General features: G+C 37.8%; 1 protein-coding gene across 1 annotated transcript in view; it reads right to left on the reverse strand.

The window, feature by feature from the left end:
- Positions 1–49: 49 nt before the first annotated feature.
- LOC110024058 (probable calcium-binding protein CML31) overlaps positions 50–15,017 on the reverse strand; it is a 35,372-nt gene continuing 20,404 nt past the window's right edge. Inside the window, exon 2 of the mRNA XM_020723789.1 lies at positions 50–209. The gene's annotated coding sequence lies outside the window, so the exon portion shown is untranslated. The remainder of the gene's footprint in view (positions 210–15,017) is intronic.

The following is a 15,017-nucleotide window of genomic DNA, read 5'->3' on the forward strand; positions in this document are numbered from 1 at the left end:
AGGCGGTGATGGGAGTGGGGGTAGAGTTCGGGGCGATGTCAGGGTGGTGGTCAAGGTAAGGGCGAGGTTGAGTGTGGGAGCGGGAGTGGGAGTGGGTGTAGAAGTTGGGCGCCCTCTCCTGGCATTCTTCTTCATCTAATAGCACTGTCCAGCACACCCACCCCCCACCCTGAGTGGGGAGCGAGACTGTCTCTGCCTCCAGTCAACATCTGTAATAAGGAGAATAAATTTTATTAATTAGTGAATATAACACATGCTATATAATAAAATAAAAATAAAATAGTACATAATAAACATAAAACACATAAGTATGTAATAGATAGGTAGACGAACCTGTAAATTGCAAGATACAACTACTAAAATTAAAAACAAAAAACTATGCAATAAACTAAAATATGAAATTCAATGAAAGATATAATAAACTTACTCTTCTTACTCAGCATCATTTGAAGAGTGACTAGAGGATGTAGTAATGAACTCTTTTTCAAATGCATCATCGGATTCATACTCATCATTGAGATTAATTATTCATATTCACCACAAGCAACCTCCAGATTGAGCTTTTCATCAATTGCGTCAAGTGGAAAACAGAAACCTGTCATTTCAGTTTCTTGATGGGAGGGTTCAATGTTATTATGAAAATTAGTGGTGGCTCTTTGTTTACTCGAAATGACAACCACCTAATCAATGTTATATCTTGCTCTATGTAAATATCGAAGATAGTAAAACTAACTCGTCTATCAGGTTAGAATGAAAGGCTCTTGGTTTACTCTAAATCAGACAATGATATAGACTAGCATGGGATTCTTGAAGAAGTTATTGAATTATCTTATATAGGCTCTGTTGAAGGAAGTATATTCCTATTCGATTGTACTTGGTTTGATCTTGTTCCTAATCGTGGAACAAGAATATCACAGAAATGAAAGTAAATAGAAGTTATGCTAAATTTGATCCTTTCATTCTAGCCCGATAGGTGATTCAGGTTCATTATCTTCGATATCTACAAAGACAAAGAAATAAAGTTAGCTGGGCAGTTGTCATTTTGAGCAAACCAAGAGCTACCATTAATATTTTGAATAACATTAAACTCGCCATCAACGAACTGAAATGACTCTTTCTGTTTTCCATTTGATACAATCGATGAAGAGCTCAATCTAGAGGTTGCTAGTGGAATATATGAAGAAATTAATCTCGGTGATGAGTATGACTCGGGCGAAGCGTTTGAAGAGGAGATCATGACAACATCCTCCAGTCACTCTTCAGATGGTGTTGAGTATGATGAGTTAGTTACTTTGAATTTTGAATGCTTTAATCTCATGAGTCTGTATTTCGTACTTTTCATTGAATTTTATATTTTAGTTTATTGCACACTTTTGTGTTTATGGTTTTAGTAGTTCTACCTTGCACTTTACAGTTACATCTACATGTCTACTGCATATGTATATGTTTTATGTTTATTATGTATTGTTTTATTTTTAGTTTATTATATAGTATATTGTTATGTGCACTAATTAATAAAATGTATTCTCTTTATTGCATAAGTAGACTGTTGACAGGGATGGTCTCCCTCCCCACTTGGGAGAGGGGGCTGTGTCACAATCGATCGGCCTCTCCTGACATGCTTGTTCGTCAGATAGCATTGTGCTCCATGCCCCTGCCCCCACCCCCCCTGCCCCCAACCCTATCCCCTACCTCCAATCCGACTACAGCAAGGATGAGAGCATCAAAGGCCCACCCCGCCTCTATCAGGCAGCAGTCGACAGGCATCAACAACTCCATCGAGCCTGTTGGCAACACACAAGTTTTCTATTTTCTCAATTGAATATAAAACTAACAATTTGTTGTTTTAATGTTCCGCACCCCCTACTCCCCCCCACACCCACTGACCCAGACTATTCACACCATTCAACATATCATTCAGAGCAAGTACGACTTAGTGTACTTGTCGTGGAAGGAGATCTCGATGGTCATTCAAGATCTTTGGTTTCAGGAGTTTGTGGTATGTATCGTTCACAAATATTTTTAGTTATTTTTATTTATTTATCAAACGAACATAATCCTAGTAATTTTGTAGAAATAAATTTGCCGACGTCCAGAGCATGAGGCGCACAATCAGCGTAACTTCGATCGCAAGAGCAGTGCTTGCCTCCATAACATGTTTGGCGATATTCAGAAATCTCGATAGCGTCCTCTATGGCTCGGAGAGGATGTCTTTGCCACGTTGCATAGGGTCTATGATTCCCCGAAGTAGTATAAAAAGACGGAGCAAGCAAAGTAAAACAGACGGCCAGACTGTGGAAGCATGGGGCCCTCCAAGCACACTGGTGTGGTCATACAGAATACAGGCAGAGGCCGGTAAGGTTTATTCTTTCTTTAAAATTTTCTATATTTCGAAGATGTATTCTAACTATTTTTATTATATAGACAGACTGTGAAAATTAGACGAGAACCCTCCGTCATCGATGTACATGAGTGCACCCATAAGAGTTAAACTAGTTTGATGTTAATACATGCTAGCTCTAACTGAACACAACTACTTTTTTTTGGCAAAAGAGATTTCAACAGTTGAAGGAGAGTTGATCTCAGGCATCGGGATGTATTAAGATCCGCGGGCGTGATCCTTTCGAGTACGACCTGTGGAGGGAGGTTGTTAGAGGGAAGAAGAAGGGTCGAGTCTACAGGCTCAGGTCATAGGGGTTTGCCTACAATGTTCACCCCTCCACAAGTGCATCTGCAACTTCTACCTCTACCACACAGGATGAGGAGATTTACAGGCGTGTTGTTGGATTCTCTTCAGAGATGGAGGTCAGCCTCACTCAAATGAGGTTGGAGCTGGAGGCCAACATGGAGTTTAAGCTCAAGGTCTACTTAGATTCCTTTCGACAAGTGATGAGGGAGTGTGGCAATGCAGCGACATGCAGCGACAGCATTGGGGGATGAGGCAGGGCAGAGGATGATGAGGATGAAGATGAGGTTGAGGAGATAGAGGAGGATGATTAGGAGCTATTTTTCTTTTTTTAATGTTCATGTTGCACATTTGAATATATATTATTTTTGTGAACAATATTGTATATATTTTAGAGTAAACACATTTTATTTATTTTATTATTTGATTGGATAATGTATAGACTATCATGGGATTCTTGAAGAAGTTATTGAACTATCTTATTTAGGCTCTGTTAAAGGAAGTATACTCCTATTCAATTGTACTTAGTTCAATCTTGTTTCTAATCATGGAACAAGTGTAGACCAACTATATAATATCACAGAAGTGAAAGTGAACAGAAGACATGCTAAATTTTATGCTTTCATTCTAGCCCGACAGGTGATTCAGGTTCACTATCTTTGATATCCACATAGAGTAAGAAATAACGTTAGCTGGGTGGTTGGCATTTCAAGCAAATTAAGAGCCACTATTAATATTTCAAATAACATTAAACTCGCCCATCAAGGAAATGAAATGTCTGTTTCTGTTTTCCACTTGATGTAATCGATGAAGAGCTCAATCTAGAGATTGTTAGTGGCCAATATGAAGAAATTAATCTTGGTGATGAGTATGACTCTGACGATGCGTTTGAAGAAGAGATCATGACAATATCCTCCAGTCACTCTTCAGATGGTGTAGAGTAAGATGAGTAAGTTGCTTTGAATTTTGAATGTTTTAATCTCATGAGTTTGTATTTTGTACTTTTTCATTAAATTTTGTATTTTAGTTTATTGCGCATTTTTGTATTTTTGGTTTTAGTAGTTCTACCTAGCACTTTACAATTTCATCTACCTGTCTACTGCATACGTATATATTTTATGTCTATTATGTATTGTTCTAGTTTTAGTTTATTATATATTATATTTTTTATGTGCACTAATTAATAAAATGTATTCTCTTTATTGCAGATGTCTGTTGTTGACATGGATGGTCTCCCTCCCCACTTGAGAGAGGGGGCTGTGTCACAGTCAAGAGGTCTCTCCTAACATGCTCGTTCGTCAGATAGTGTTGTGCTCCATGCCCCTGCCCCCGCTTCGCCCCACTCCACCCCCACCCCAACTGTTACACCCACCTCTGCCTCAAACCCTGCCCCCACCCCTACCCCCTCCCCTACCTTCAAACCGACTACAGCAGAGTTGAGCGCATCAGAGGCCCACCACGTCTCTACCGTGCAGCAATCGACATGCATCAACAACTCCCTCAAGCCTGTTGGCAACACATAAGTTTTTTTTTAAGATATTACCAGAATTTTTTTTTTATTTTGCAAATGAATATAAACTAACAATTTGTTGTTTTAAGGTTCTGCACCCCCCCCCCCCCCACCCCCCCACCCCAACGCCCACACATAACCACTGCCAGTACCTCCACACATACAACAATACTAAAAACGTACTTGTCGTCGAAGGAGATTTCGATGACCATTCAAGATCTTTGGTTTCAAGAGTTTGTGGTATGTATCGTTCACAAATATCTTAAGTTATTTTTATTTATTTATCAAACGAACATAATCTCAGTAATTTTGTCGATGTCCAGAGCAGGAGGCGTGCATCCAACGTTACTTAGATCACAAGAATAATGATCGCCTCCATAACATGTTCGGCGATATTCAAAAATCTCGATAGCGTCATCTGTGGCTCGGAGAGGATGTCTTTGTCACGTTGCACAGGGTCTGTTATTCCCTGAAGTAGTATAAGAAGAGGGAGCAGGAAAAGCAGAACAGGCAGTCGGACTGTGAAGGCATGGGGCCCTCCAAGCACACTGGTGGGGCCATATAGAATACAAGCAAAGCCTAGTAAGGTTCATTCCTTCTTTAAAGTTTTATATAGTTCGAAGATGTATTCTAACTATTTTTATTATTTAGACAGGCTGTGAAAATTGGACGAGAACCCTCCACCACTAATGTACATGTGTGAACCCACAGGAGCTAAACTAGTTTAATGTTAATACATGCTTGCTCTAACTGAATACAACTATTTTTTTTGGCAGAAGAGATTCCAGCAGCTAAAGGAGTGTCGATCCCAGGCATCGGGATGTTTTATGATCCGCGAGCGTGATCCTTCCACGTACGACCTGTGGGGGGAGGCTATTAGAGAGAAGAAGAAGGGTTGAGTCTACAGGCTCAGGTCATAGGGGTTTGCCTACGACGTTCACCCTCCACCAGTGCATCTACAGCTTCTACCTCTACCGTACAGGATGAGGAGATCTCCAGGCGTGTTGTTGGATTCTCTATCGAGATGGAGGTCAGCTTCACTCAGATGAGGTCGGAGTTGGAGGCCAACATAGAGGCCAAGCTCAAGGTCGAGTTAGATTCCTTTCGACGAGTGATGAGGGAGTGTGGCAATGCAGCGACAGCATTGGGGGATGAGGAAGGGCAGAGGATGAATATGAGGTTAAGGAGATAGAGGAGGATGATTAGGAGCTATTTTTCTTTTTTTAATGTTTATGTTGCACATTTGAATATATATTATTTCTGTGAACAATATTGTATATATTTTAGAGTAAAAATATTTTATTTATTTTATTATTTGATTGGATAATGTACTTTTCGACTGCAATTATGTTTCGTTATATACTTAGAATGAAATTAAATGTTGTGATAACAGGTGTGGCAATGTAAATACTAAAGGGAGAATTTATTCTTTTTTTTGCTGATCCTATAGGTTTCCGACAGCTTACCGTCAATTTTGCGACAACTTTTAACATATTCGTAGGCAAAACCAACGGCTAATCGATGGAGTTATTTACTGATGAGTAACTGACGACTTAAGTGCATCATACGAAAACGACGGTGTGACACTTTTCTGACTGTTAATCCGTCGTTTACTAAAACCAACACATTGAATTTTCTCAATAAAAAACTACAACATTAATTTATCGGTTATACGTCGGTAATTTTTTGACTCAGGATAGCAGAAGATAACGGAGGATGAGGAGCAAGATCAAGCCACTGCAGTGATACGAGGGCAAAAGGAGGATGCTATCACCGGAAGAGGGGTAAGAATCGAAGAGATCTTAGAGAGGGTGTCTGGAAGAAGCTGCGAATAAAAATAACACTACCTAAAAAAAAAAAACTAATTAGTAACAATATTTTTTTCCATTTTTTTCCCCATTGTGCTTCAATAAGAGCTATTTACAAAACATAAGTGATAGGATGCCACAACCAATCTATTAATCAATTATACTAACAAACATAATACAATATATTAAGCAATATTACAGTCTCCTATCATAAATCCAATTATCTAACAATCATATTAAAACAAAAAAAAAACATAATATAAAATTGTAAAATCAATTTTATTTGTGTTATCTCCCAGTTATTTCAAGCTCAAATTGTGTTTTAAACTCAATTTTCATTGATCTTCTGCACAATCTTCAGTAGTCCTCCATTTCTTTTTTCTCCATGACGCTAATACACACAAGTTCCTCCATTTTTTCCCCCCGTCCATCACTATTCGTAGATGCACATAATCTATAGAAAGTAGTTTTCAACGGTTTACCAGCTGGAGGAGAAATTGTATTATTTTTCACTATTTTATGGAGAAGACATAGAGTTGTAATTGTTCTATGTAGAATGTACAAATGAGTCACAAAGATGACTAATTAGTTGAACTCGTCTCACTGAACAAAATGTTAGAATGAAAAGAAAAAACAACCAGAAAGCGACACACTATAGGCCTCAATAAGTCCGCACGACACCAAAACATCAAGGTCTAAAATACATGAAAATAGTCAGAGGAAAAAGTTACATCCTAACAAACAATCCCCTCCATGAAAATAACTAAAATTAAATTAAGACCAATTCAAAAGATACAATTTCAAATTGAGGTTTTTATTACTTGTTGTAGCCTTGTTTAAAAAAGCTCTCTTTTTCTTCACGTTGAATGCTTCTACCATTGCTACCTTTTTTTGTTTACCTCTCCTTCTTGTATAAAAGGCAGTCGAAGCTCTTCCCAATTCATCATCCCCTCTCCTATCCTTCAATCCATCGTCTCATGGGCTGTTCCTTCTCATCAGTCCCCGCCGCCGTCGACGACGGCAACAGGCATATCTCGTCGAAGGCAATGGTAGTGGCAGTTGATGGTTCTCTGCTTATGTACAGCGGGGGCATTCGAGCCTCTGAGGTGATCATAGTTGTTGGGCAAGTCTACGCGCTCTGCAACTCAGACAAGCTGTCTTTTGATGCTTATCCCCCTAGGATGGCATCCAATGAGGTGCTGGTGTCGGGACAAATATACTTTCTTCTTCCAGTCGCGGAGCTAAATCAACGATTGAGCGCTGCTAATGTTGCAACTCTAGCAGTTCGGGCAAGTGAGGCTATGAATCGGGCGGCAGAGAAGCAGAGGAGGAGAAGGATATTGGTGGCGCCAGTGGCAGTGGATTTTGATGTTGAGGTTGTGAAGACGACGGAGATGAGGGAGATGCAGAAGAAGAAGAAGAAGAAGGGAAAGGTGGAGGTTGGGTCTAGACGGCTGAAGAGAGTACTAGCAACAATTGAAGAGGTTGATGAAGTCTAAGTTTGGGCGTGTTTGGAGCGTTTGTATTTATTTAGAGAAGTCTTTTATCTGAAAATGTGAATCGCAGGGTTCTCGTTTAATGTAAAAAAACAAATTATATTTTCGGATAAATTGCTCAAACGCAGTTTCCAAACGGTGAGGTAACATTTTTAAAACGTCGCCGCAGCGGATAAGCTGCCCCCAAATGGAGTCTAAATTGTTGTATTGGACCCATTCTAAGCCCGGACTGAGTTTGTAAACTTTGTTATTCACGATTTTGTTGAAATATGGAAGTTGTAAAGTTAAAATAAAGTTTAATTGATAATTTATGCTAGGGATCGATTAGGAATCCAAGGCAATGATACTCGATTAATTAAAATTATATTAATAATTTATAATGATAAAATAATATATATTCATTTTGTCTTAATATTTTAAGGGGTCATCATAATATATCCATATATATTATATATAAAACGAGGGAGCTCTTAAGAAAAAAAAAAATAGTCATCACCACTATGATTTGGGTGGCACGGTAAGCTACTCTAGGTCTTAAATAAATGTGGATGTATTTATTAGATATTGGTAAAGCTTTCTAATTGATTTAACAAGATAGTCCCCAACTTTAATAGGGTGAAGGTTTTCAACTCTCAGTTCTTAATATTTGCTACACGGGTAATTCATAGCCATGTATTTTATCAACTCTTTCTAATAGTGTGATCATTGGCACCAAAGTTCTTGACATCACCTACGCCAACTGTTCACCAGTTTAATAGGTTAAAATCTAATCTCTAGCCTTGTTTACCTTGATCCCCGACTTTGGAGCTGTCTCCTCGGCCTTAGAGGCTTTTCATTCATCACTCAACCATGTTGGGATATGGTCTATTGCCCTAATTAACTTTGCCACATTTGTCAGCTTATTTGTGCTTGTGAGGCCTTCCTACTCCTAAAAAGAGTTATGTTATGCTTCTCTTTTTTTCAATCTATGAACGCCTGAAGCCAGTGGTGTAGGTTTCCCCATTATTCTCGACTCTAGTCATGTTCTCTTTGGGTCGTCCACCATTCTCCTGTTGCTTCTCCATCTATTGCTCATTCTCCAACATTTCCCAATGGATTTTTTGTTGGTCCTCTCTATACTCAACCTTTGAATTTTGTGGAAGCCATGAGATGTGATGTTTATAAAACATTTTTCTTTGTCAATCAATAGGCCCTTCAAATATCTTCGTATCAATGTAATCATGATATTCTAACCTCAGATTATTTAATTGCAAGGTTACTAATTCCATTAAAACTTCTCTTGGGTGGCGAAGCTCATGACCATTAGACCCTCCCTTCAATCTACCATGGCCACCTTGCAAAAAAAATCAATTTGTTAGTGGATGCTTTATTTGTTATTAGCCTGAAACACATTCTCATTATGTTTGATCAGATTGAGGATTACAGAGCTTCATTTCAAAGCTATTTTAGTTGAAGGAGCATTAATGAGGTTCACTAAATGTCCATTAGCTTTGCCTTTGCTAATGAATCTCCCATATACCTATGTGGATTGCTTTTTCACATTTAGAGCTCATATTTTTGATAAATTCATCATTTTTACTTTGGGTTCCTTATTTAGCAATTTTTTATGGCTTTGGTTTTTACATACTACTTCTACTTGTAGATAATCAATTTATAAATTCCTTATAGAAATTAATTTTAAAACTTCTCTGATATTGTTTGGGTTAGGTCTCACGATAAAAAAATTTAGAAAACTTTATCTTTTAAGGAAAAGTGATATACTAATCTCATTGTCAAACAATTGGGCATGACATTCTAGTTTTTTAGAAAATATTTCCAATAAGTGATTGTTTATTAACATCTAAATATTATGGTTCCTTATGATTCCTATTTATTTTAGATTGATGCCACTTTGCAAGTTAATCTAACATCGAGGAACTTATTCCCTCCTCCACATTAATTGCTAATATTTCTTCATTTCACAAAGATGATGAACTTGTTTCTCAAGTTGATTGATCCAATGGCTTCAATCATAAATTTTAATCAATGGGACCATTTCATCTTTTGGACCAACCTAATGATATCTCAATCATTTTTGAATCTCTATAATAGTATGTTATGATGCATTCTTAAGTTGCTTTGAATCCTCTTAATGTTGACTTGTGTTGGTCGGTTGTAAGATGTTACTATCACTTGTTAGTGTGAACATGGTAAGACATTATAATTGTATAGCATGAAATCAATAGTACAATAATGATTGAAGTGCTTACATGCTTTTTACATTCTATAATTGTGTTATCTCATATGCTTAATGTAATGTATATAGACTCATAATCTTTGCAGACATAAAATGATAGAATTAGAATAAAATTGTATATGAAAATTTCCCCCCCACACCAGTGTTCCACAAAATTTATATTTTGTTTCTGTTATGTGATATTTCTAGTATAACATATGGTCATTAATAGAATAATTTATTTTCGATGAGCACAAGCCAAATAAATTGGATACCAATTTTTTTATTATTGATATGTCCACCGAAAACAATTTTTTCTTTGTTTTAGTCATAATTAGCAGCCCTACAAAATAAATAAAGCATTCTTGTATTATATTATATTTATATTTGAAATTTAGCATTTTTGCCGCAAAACCAAGTTTGAAGTGATCCGTACAATTATCCTAAAATGATCATTATGTATGTTTAATACTTCATAAAACATCTGAACTTTTATATTAGGTGATTCCTCTAATGTTGCTTCCATAAAATGAAATTTTATTGTACCAAACACTATTTTTGTATATCTTCTAGATTTATATTTATTTAAGGTACATAGTTTGACGAATCTCCAACTTAAACATCAACATATGAGTCAAAATCATCATGTGAAGTCCAAAATCAATAATTTGATTGTACCCCTCTACAATACCAATTCAATCTTACATTAACTGACATTAAGTATGTTTTAATTTTGTTTCTTACTCATTGACATCAAAATGTCTCCTCTAATAGATAAGCAAGAAGTTGAAATGTCACGAGCACATACTCTACTTACTCCATTGAGAAATTGATCAATTAAGTAGTTTTGACGTGGATACAATCAGTTATGCATCAATGAACTTTTATTTTGGATTGCCCTACACTGAACGAAGATAAATAAAACTTGATAAGATTTTAATCTTTGACTACAACTTACGAATGAATACACTAAATTGTCAATGTATAGCAATTTAAGCCCAACACTCAAACATTTAGGAGAAAAAAGATTCTAGATTACGAAAAATAATGCATACTATTAAAAAGGTTTTGAGGTAATCACAACATCGAAATTTTAAATGCCTACAATTTTGGTTTATATTAATACAAAATGTTTGCCATTATAAAATTGAACAAATTCGAATTAGCCAAAACTTTATTAAGTGAATGTAACCTAGTGGAAAACAAATATTCATAAGAATTAATCAAAGTAAATATAAGCCAAATACAAATAGATCTAAGCCCAAAATGCAAATTTAGTGCAAGTGAGATGGATTTCAAACATTTTTTAAATTATTCATGCAAGAAATTATACAACCTACCAAAAAACTTTAAATCCACGTAGCATAAAATTTAATGAATGAAGTCCCAAATCAATACTTCTAAATTAGCGAATCATATTTGCATTTGATTCTACAAATAAATTGGAATAAATTTATCATTTGGATGAGTTTTGGAAGTGCTAGTGCAAAGGGAACTGCATCAGTCTAGAGAGTAATGAAGCGAACAAGAAAGAAATAATGAGGGCTTTGGGCATTGTTGGAGCCAACTTTTGATGTCAGGTGAGTAGGGTGTCCACTTGACTGGCTCGGAATAAGTCATTACTCACCCGTAGCATCCGATAGCTCGAGACACATCTAAGATCTCTGTCTGGATGATTCGACCTCAACCGGGAAAATCCGTCGATAAGCAAGCTTGCTAAGGACATTAAACAAGTTTAATTTCTATTATGGTGTCTAGAGGTCTCTCTGTGTCCATTTGGAGTCTCCCCGGGGTCAAAGGAAGTCGCGGAGCCTTCCTACGCACGCTAAGAGAAAATTAGGATCTGAAACGCCTTACCTGAGCCGTAATTCAAAGTGCCCATTGGTAGCAGATTCATCGATCAATGGACGAGAAAAATACTCCTTTTTAAGGTTATGGGATCATAATTTAGTCTCCCATAGTTTTTGGATCGAGAAAATTATTCGTCGAACGCTCCTGGTGAAAACAACGTTTTCGAGGCTAGACCAGTGCCTAGGCGCCAGCCCCAGACGCCAAGGCACCCAAAATAACCACATGAAGCCTCCAAACCAAGCCAATGGAAAGATGGCACCTAGGTCCCATACTGGGCACCTAAGAGCTCCAAAAAAACACCTCAAAAAAGTTGGTTTCCCGAGAGGCGGGAAAGTAGGCAGCACCCCTTTGGAACCAAAGCGCAAGAACCCTAGCGTTGGGGCGCCAGACTAGGCTTCTAGGCGCCAAGACCGCGGTGCCTAGGCACCAGTTCAGTTCCAGAATTTTTACGTCAGTTCGAGCCCCCCCCACCCTCCCCTCAAGAATTGAAATTACAGGGATTTCTTGGTTATGGGTGGATTTTCTTAGAGAGGAGATGAAGGAGTTAATTTTACCTCTTTTAAAGGCTCCTAAGGTGAGGTGGCAAAGCCTTTTTTTGGCAAACTTAGGGAGGTTGTGAGAGGATTGAAGAAGGGCTGGTTTTAGCTTCCTTCTTCTCCTCATTTTCAAGGGTCTTCGTCTCATTTCAATTTTTGGGGAGTTGGTGAGGTAAGAGCTAAAAGCACTTGAGAGCTTCATCTTCCCCTTGAAGAGAGTCTCTTGGATGGAGCAAGAGAGGAAGACTCTTCAACTTCATCAAGGAGAGAAAGCCAAGAGAGCTCATCTCCTCCATCCTCTTCTCTTCCTCAACTCCTTCATCTTTCTCCACCACTCGGCTTGAGTGTGTGAGTAGGTTTTCTTAAAGTTTAGAGCTTGGAGCAAGGAAAAAGGAGGAATCTTCATCTTCCTCAAGGAGAAGCTCAAGGTAATTGGTCATTTTCAAACTTCTTCTTCTTCTTCTCTGATGTTTCTTCTTTCTCCGACGAACTCTCCAGGAAGCACGACTAGGAGAGCTTCATCCTAACTTGGAGGAAGGAGGATTCTGGTGAGCTCGTTGTCTCTCCAGTAAGGAGAGTGTCATCCTGCATTGGAGAAGTACTACTCTGGCGACTTTTCCAGCAATCTCTTCGGGAAGGTGAGCTTACTCATTTCTTTGGGAAAGGACTTGTGTGGGCTTCTCTCCTACTGTTAGGAGAGCTTCATCCCACTAGAAGAAATGCATCCACAACCTTCACGTTGGTGAGATTCTTAAAGCTCCTTTGCTTTTTCTTTCTTAGCTTGCCCTAGGAGGAGATTTTGCTAGATGCTTATGGGTTTGGTCGCCCACACGAGGTAAGATGGCTGGCCCACACTAGTTGGCCCATCCACACACCTTTTGATTACCCATTGTTGTAGTGTCTTCATGGGTTTGTTAACGATCGATCACCATTTTTCCATGTTATGGGAACTTGATTCAATTGGATGCGCTATAGGATTACCAATTTTAAAACTCGACGAACACAGATATGTCAAATGAAAAGCACGAATTAAAGAAACGACGGCTAAAAATGGATTGTATGACTATTTTCACACCACCTTGGCATCGCAATCACGAACCACTAAGGTCGAAAGGGACAATCTCCCTAAGGTTGCTCTCTTCTCACTAGCAACGAGATCCATAAAAGAGTATAGTGCAAATCATCCTGGAGACAAGTCCTCGGGAGTTGCCTGCGAGGGTGATGATCAGATCCGCACCTAGCGAATGGGATAAACCTAGCCGAGGCAATGATCTGATCTATCAACGAGGTAGGGAAAAGCGATGGCTTAGGCCTGGCATAAAAGCAACCAGCCGACGTATCTTGATTGATCGATAAAAGTTTAAGTTTTTCCTACAATCAGTCGTGCCCCCCTAAAATGTGTGCGTAAATATATGTATAATTACTTCAATTTCAATCCTTGACAATGACATCAAAAACTTAACTCGACCCGCAATTACACAGAAATTTAGTTTTCAGACCAAAAGCTTGACCTAATTTTTTTAGGCGGCCAGTGTGCAAAATGGATATGATATAGAATTTAGAATTGATTTATATTTCACACTCTGGGGGTTCCACACAAGTGCATGTATCGTTTTAAGTAATGTAGGGCTTTCTTTAGAACCTCAGTATCGATCCCACAGAGAAGCAGGGTAAGAAATCCCTTAGAATAAGTTCTAGTCTACTACTATCAAGTCTTAGTTTGAAATTTTCTAAAAATTTGGTTTTCCTAAATTCATTAATTTACTCTAAAATTAAATTTAACTAAATTAAATAAAAACCAAATCTAAGAAGACTGGGTGAATTTTAGAAAGTTCTTATATAATTAAAATCTCTTTCCCCTTGTGATGAGATTATAATCAGCGTAGGAATCAAATATTAAATGTTAAAATGCAGTTTTGTGATAAATAGGAGCATACATATTCTTTATCCTCCCGAGTGCATAAAGAACATTGGCTAATTCAAAGTTAAGTTCTTGATTGTATCGTTCTGCTGAGTGGATTCTAGTCTATCACTTCCAGAGTACCCATTGTGTCTTCTCTATAGGACCAACCAGGGACTCAGGTTCTGAACTAAGACCAAATTGATAATGGTTCTAGCTCGTCACTCTAGAACCATCAATTAAATGTCCATCAAAACTTATCTCTCTATCTATTTGCACTCTCCCTCGAACGTGGCATCCCCTCCATCCAAGGTTTAGTGTGGTATTCACTAGATTGTGAAATTATAGTCATTCCGGGTCATTGTGTTTTGGAACAGATTTTAACATTACAAGTGATCAGTTTTTTAAATAAATTAAGAACCAGCGAAAATACCATCACAATTTTGGAATAAAAGAATTCTTCAAACCATTCTAATCTCACACATAATTAAATAACATCACAAGAAGAAAGAGTAAGGAAAACTACTCACTAAGCATGGAGAAAACACAACAGAAAACTTAATATAAATCGAAGTAAATTCACTAGAAAAGTATTTACAACAATTATAAGATAACGAAGAACGTAATATTTAGTTTTTCTCTGAAAGAAAGATGAAAATCTCTCCAACAAAGTCTCTTGCTGATCCACGCAAGGTTCCTACAATTCCTTTCAAATATCTCTTAAAATCTCTTGTCAATCTCTCCAGAAAATGTAGAAATTTACATCTTCTATCATATCTATGACCTCTGGACGTTCTTGGAAGTTCCAAGAGTTTGAAATGCTAAAAGATGTCTTCCTAAGTGCCAAAAGGTGCTTAAAACTCCTTGGGGAACCCATCCATAACTGTTTCTGGCGCCTAGGCGTCGTTTTCTGGGCGAGACTGGCACTGTTTCTGGCGTCGTTTATGGCGCATAGGCGCCACCATGGTGATAGTATGCCCATTTTGCACCGTTTCGCCTCGTTTTAGCACTGAAC

This window comes from Phalaenopsis equestris, unplaced genomic scaffold (assembly GCF_001263595.1).
Source record: "Phalaenopsis equestris unplaced genomic scaffold, ASM126359v1 Scaffold000240, whole genome shotgun sequence".
Classification (NCBI taxonomy): domain Eukaryota; kingdom Viridiplantae; phylum Streptophyta; class Magnoliopsida; order Asparagales; family Orchidaceae; genus Phalaenopsis; species Phalaenopsis equestris.